This window comes from Schistosoma mansoni, chromosome 1, assembly GCF_000237925.1.
Source record: "Schistosoma mansoni strain Puerto Rico chromosome 1, complete genome".
NCBI classification, from domain to species: Eukaryota; Metazoa; Platyhelminthes; class Trematoda; order Strigeidida; family Schistosomatidae; genus Schistosoma; species Schistosoma mansoni.
In genome coordinates this window covers 21,330,679-21,336,820 of record NC_031495.1, presented here as the reverse complement: position 1 = coordinate 21,336,820, position 6,142 = coordinate 21,330,679, and positions in this window count along the sequence as shown.

Genomic DNA, 6,142 nt, shown 5'->3' with positions numbered 1-6,142 from the left:
TCGTTGCCCAAATTTACGTACTGTTGGATAATTGGGTAGAATAAGTCATCATTCTTGAGTTCATCTAACGTAATCGACTCCAAATAGATAGTCAGATCCCATTTCTATGATTAATGACAAAAAGGCAGAAATTTATCTAGATATCCTATCACAAGACGATCGTTTTTGGAGTGGAGAGTTAGCAATAAATAACCCATCATAAAACTATGCAGAACCCCAAGACCATGATCACTGCCGTCTGGGAAAATCATTGCTAATATATATCTCAAAACTATGCTGCGTTTTTTGAAATACCACCTTTATTTTGAAGATACAGTGTGCAATTTAATGAGGTTATATAACTACTTCATTGTCAGAAGTTAAAACTGTCTGTAGATAACTACTAAGAAATAACTGTAATTGGCAGTTTTCCGGTTTTTTATGAGTCTCGAATGGCTTATACTTGAAACTGCTGGCCGTACGCAGTATTTCTACTTGTGAAGCAGAAAACAAGTGTTTAATTAACGTTAAAACAAACTAGGTGTCCAGTAGGTCCAACAGTCGAGTATGCTTTAAATCCAAACTATACTTCGTCATTGGAAGTTAAATAGAAATCCTAATAACAGGAAATTAGAGTACCAACATAATAAACATAGGGTTTATATAATTATTCTTTTGAAATAAGACGGTAGTTATGGTAATTCATGTCTGTTGACCGAAAATTAAACCATTCTGGGTTGTCGATTTAGTCATCGTTGGTAAGTCAGTTTTTTGGACATTTACTTCCAAATGTTTGTACGTAGTGAAAAACAATCAGCTTGAGCGCCACAATCAGTTATAATTAGGGCTATATTTAAACACAAACAGTCTATGACACCGACGTTAGAGTAAAAACCACAACATTTCGACTGAAGTCAAAACTACGAAGCCTTTATCATTACAAGGTTTTCTGACACTAGATAATTCTATTGTATTCAATCCAGATTTCTTCAGTACGAATCAGATAAAATATGCATTAAGTCAGCTCGGATGGTTTTTAAGTACTACAATAGCCTAACAATTGATTAGGCGCAGGATTGTTGGTGCTACGGGCTACTAAATAAAATTTCACCATGACAGTTTAGAGTCAGTTATAAGTATATTTATTTCGAGAGAACGGAGATACTATAATTTATGGACAGACCTATCAAATTAAAGATAGCAGTTCTAGGACTTTGGTGCAAAACGCAACGATACATATGGCTAAATTGCGTTCTGGCATTACAGCTTATGTCAATTGGCGATAATAACCCTAGTTCAAATTCTTAACGTTGGCTTCTAACTCTAAACCCCGTTTCTGACTTCTTCCACTAACGTAAAACCATCATTCAACCATAGTATATGGAGATTCTCAGGGTCACATAGCTCAAAATTCGTCCACAAACTTTTGTCCCCCAGAGAAAATAGTGCTATTTAGTTACGAATTTAAATGACCTATCGAATAAAAACAAATCGCTGGGGACGAACCTTTAACACGTAATGAACGAACGATTTCAAACTCTCAATAACATTGAGATCACAAAATTTATGAACAACTAAGATACTTTTTATGGACTCCTTCCACTTAACGCGAGACTGATCATCACTGAAATAAAACCTAGTAACTATGTTAACATGGTCTGAACACTTACTTGCAGTTATGAGTAGAAATTAAATCACACATCATATAACATTTAGTTTTCAGTAGGTTCGTGTATAGTAGTGAAACACGTTTTGTTTTGACGAAGTATGAACAGCGTTTCCGAGAGTCTAAAATTCGTAAAATAGACGATGTAAGTCAACCCACGGAACAAATTAGACTCGCTTACATTTGAAAGTTTAGTGAAGGTAACAAATGTGTGATATTAAAACAGTCTGATCATCGAAACAACATACTGATAGTACGGCTCAAAACTACAACAACTGAACTATACACGGATATGCAGCCACGAAGTGACCTTGTACTCTAACCACTCAAAGTAACTCAGTATCCCTATTACTTTATTGAAATTTAAAACTAGAATACCATTGTCTTCTTTAGTACCTAATGCTATCCTTCCATTCGAAAAGTATTTTCGCTTCAAATAAGAGTGATAAATCATTACGAACTAGTTATGCTTACCGATAACAGTTTCAATGTTTTGAAATGATACATTTACATCATTAAGATTCTCACTTTGATATAAGTTGACAGTTGTTTTGAGTTCCGTATGTTCTTCAATTGTAGTAATGCGGCCTTTGGTTTGTGAATCCTCGCCCTTATGTCTGAATCAGATCCTCCTTGTTCATCGATGGTGCATCCCAGATACGTGAAAGATTGCATACCTTTCAGAGTTTATCCATCAAGTGTGATTGCGATGGTGTTCTCTGTGTTGTATTTGAGGTTCATGATTTTTCTTTTGTATATGTTGGGACCTATTGATGCAAAGACTGCTGCCGCACTAGTTGTCTTCATCTGTATTTGTTGGTGTGTATTGGATAGAAGGGTTAGGTCATCCGTGCAATCCAAATCGCATTCCGTGCTTCCCACCACATGTCAAGGTCTTCATAACCCAGTCAAGCACCAGAAGAGGAAGGGGAGAGTAGACAGCCTTGTCTGACTCTTGTCCTTACTGGAAAAGCATCTGTCAGCTGTCCTCCATGCACGACTTTGCTCTGTAGTCCGTCGTATGAGTCCCGGATGATGTTGACGATCTTCTCAGGAACTCCATGGTGTCGAAGAGGTTTCCATAATGTTGTCTTATCCACACTGTCAAACGCCTTCTCATAGTCAATAAAGTTGATGTATAGTGATGAGTTGCATTCAATTGATTGTTCCACGATGATCCGTAGTGTCGCGATTCAGTCTGTGCACGACCGATCCTTACGGAATCCAACCTGTTGATCTCGAAGTTGGGCGTCTAGTGAGTCTTTCATCCGGTTCGGCAACAATCTGTTGAGAACTTTTCCTGGTACTGACAACAAACTGATGCCTCTGTAGTTCTCACATTTGCTCAGATCTCCTTTCTTTGCTATCGTGATGAGGTGTCCTTTTTTCAGTCCGTCGGCACTTGTTCTTCCTCCCAAATCTTCTTGAATAGAATGTGATGCATGTTTGCAGTCACTTCAATATCTGGCATCAGTGCTTCAGCTGGTATATTGTCAGGTCCTGCTACTTCCCCATTCTTGATTTGTCCGATAGCCATCCTGATTTCTTCCGTCGTTGGTGGAGTGACAGATTTAGGAAGGTCTGTAGGTGCTGCTTCGATATCCAGTGGATTCAATGGAGCTGATCTATTCAGCAGTTCCTCGAAGTATTCTACCTATCTTTTCCTCTGTTCTTGTATCTCCGTGATTGTCTTTCCTTCTTTTTCTTTGTTTGGTCTCTCTGGTTTACTATATCTCCCTGCTAATTTCTTCGTCGTACCATATAGTTGTTTCATTTTCCCTTTCCTTGCAACTTTTTCCGCCATCGTTGCTATGTTTTCCATGTGTTTCTGATTGTCGGCTTTAATACTCTTCTTCACTTCCTTGTTTGCTTCTGTGTATCCAGCTTGTACCTTGACAATCTCTGCTCGTGTTCGACTGTTGTTGGTTGCTATTTTCTTGTTCTTCCTTTCTTGAATCTTGTCCAGGGTTCCCATAGAGATCCATTCCTTATGATGATGATTCTTAGAACCCAGAACCTCCTGACACGTTGAAGTTAATGCTTCTTTGATCCAAATCCAGTTGTCCTCCATTTTAGTTTCTTGTTCTTTCAGTAGACCTGTAAGGCTCAAAACCTGTTGTTGAGAGTTATCACGAATTCGTTGAGTTTGTCAATATCTCGAAGGAAGGATGTGTTGACCCTTCGTAATGCTGCTTGTTCAGTTGTCCAATGCCTCTTTAGCTTCAGTTTCAATTTTGTAGGAACTAGGTGGTGATCTGAAGCTATGTCAGCTCCTCTTGAGGTTCTCACATTTATAATTGTCCTTCGGGATTTTTTATTGATGCAAATATGATCTATCTGGTTCTCTGTGGTGTGGTTCGGCGAGATCCACATAACTTTGTGTATGCGTTTGTGTAGAAATATTGTAGCACCTATAACCAGTTTGTTTAGTGCACATAGATCTGAGAAGCTCTCGACATTTTCATTCTCTTCTCCCAGTCCATGTCGTCCCATGATATCTTTATAACAGTTGTTTTCCATTCCGACTTTGACGTTTACATCTCCCATCAGAATTGTTAGGTCCTTTCCTGGGCACTTGACCATGATCGATTCTAGTCTCTCATAAAACTGATCTTTATCGTCCTCATCGCTATCATTGGTGGGTACATAACATTGGATAACATTCATTGTGATTCCCTCCTTTTGTTTTGATGGAGGCTTTGATGATCCTGGGTCTATGAGACTTCCATCCTATAAACGCATTTCGTGCTCCTTTGAACACCATTAGAGCAACTCCCTGAGTGTGTAGAGCATTTTCCTCTTCGTGACCGGAGTACAGCAGCATCTCCCCCGTACTTAACCTTTGGTGTCTAGCTTGAGTCCAATGAGTGTCACTGATTCCGAGAACCACCATGTTATATCTCCTCATTTCCTCAGCTATTTAGTTGGTACTCTAGATCTCCTACATTGTCCAGACGTTCAATATACCTATAAAAATTGTTGTTATGATTGTTAGAACGGTCATTGGCCGAAGAATCTCGGTTTTTATGATGATGCGTGATTGTTCTTCCTTCAAATTCCAGGGCAGTATTTAAATGGTTTAAATTGTCTATTCTGGTTGGCGTTTTTTAGCAAGGTTGTTTTCTACGGGATGGGATTGTCGACCCTATGCCCACCCCTAATCCTTTAGCTGGGCTTGGGATCGGCAGTAACTCTAGAAGGGCCACAGGAGGAGTTGTATATGTCTGTAGCGATAAATAAAACCCCAAAACCAATATCTCTGTAAGTCTTGGACATTTAATGCTGACCACCTAGCTGAAGGCGCTCGGTTACGCATCCGCACCAGGTGATGAGTGAAAAAGCCTCGCTCAACTACTGCAATCGCTAGTCAGTTTAGAACAGTCACTCCTCGATATATCGATAACTTATCAAATATATAATTGAACCTCCTCGCTCCTGACTTTTGATTCCACTGGGTGGGCATGATTCGATTATAGAAGTTGTTTCTGGTCAGAGTATTGTTAAACTACAAATATCTGTGGCATCTCCATATCCAAAGTTAGTTGATGCAAACAGACAACAAGGGGCAATAAGCAGAGAAGGCAGAGCTGCTTACACTTTGGTTTAGCGACTCAGTATGACAGACACACATATGGCAATAATTACTTAAATATTCACGTGAATACAGAGGTGCATAGAAGATTATAGGATACCGGGTAAAGTCAAAACGACACGTTTGATAAAATAAACCACCTAGGCGGAGTGTATCAAATGAAATCATGATAAACTGCTATAATCTAGTGAAATCTCAAATTCGTTTCTGTGATGACATCTAAGTGATGGTTGACAAGAATTAAGAAATAATGTGTTTAATCACACCGAAATCAATTCCAACTCTACTTGCAAAGGATATCTGAAAATATATGACTGTGTTTGTAAGTACTATTCATATCTCACATTAGTTAAATAGTTTGAAGGTTATGCAAATCATCACCTACTCATTGATATATCTTCATACCAGCAGAGTAGTTATCATTTTCTTCATTTGATGATACTGGGTAACTCGTCTATATAAGGAAAATAATCTTGAAAAACGAGTCATCCTTTTATGGTATCTCACAATATACATATTACTTATCTTTGTTCCATACAAAGAAACAGACTTTTCTGTATATGCACAGTACACTGTATGAAATTAACCATAAATATTTTAGAAATCAATTGGATTAGTCGGACAATTCATTGAGGTTTACACTATTCTGTTGTAGACCACTGACATACATGATCTATGTCGAATGACTGGGGGCCTACTAGAGTTAGACGGGAATAGTGTAACCAGCAGCTAGCTTCAAAGTCACACCTCGCGGTCACCACCTAACGAGGCTTACCCTTCAGTCGTACCAAGGTACAATTTTTGCTTTGAAGACCGTGCAACACAAAGGACGTTATTACAGAAATATATTAGTTAGCGTAGGTACAAGCGAAAGTGTGACCACTACTGCATGGACCAGTCTATGG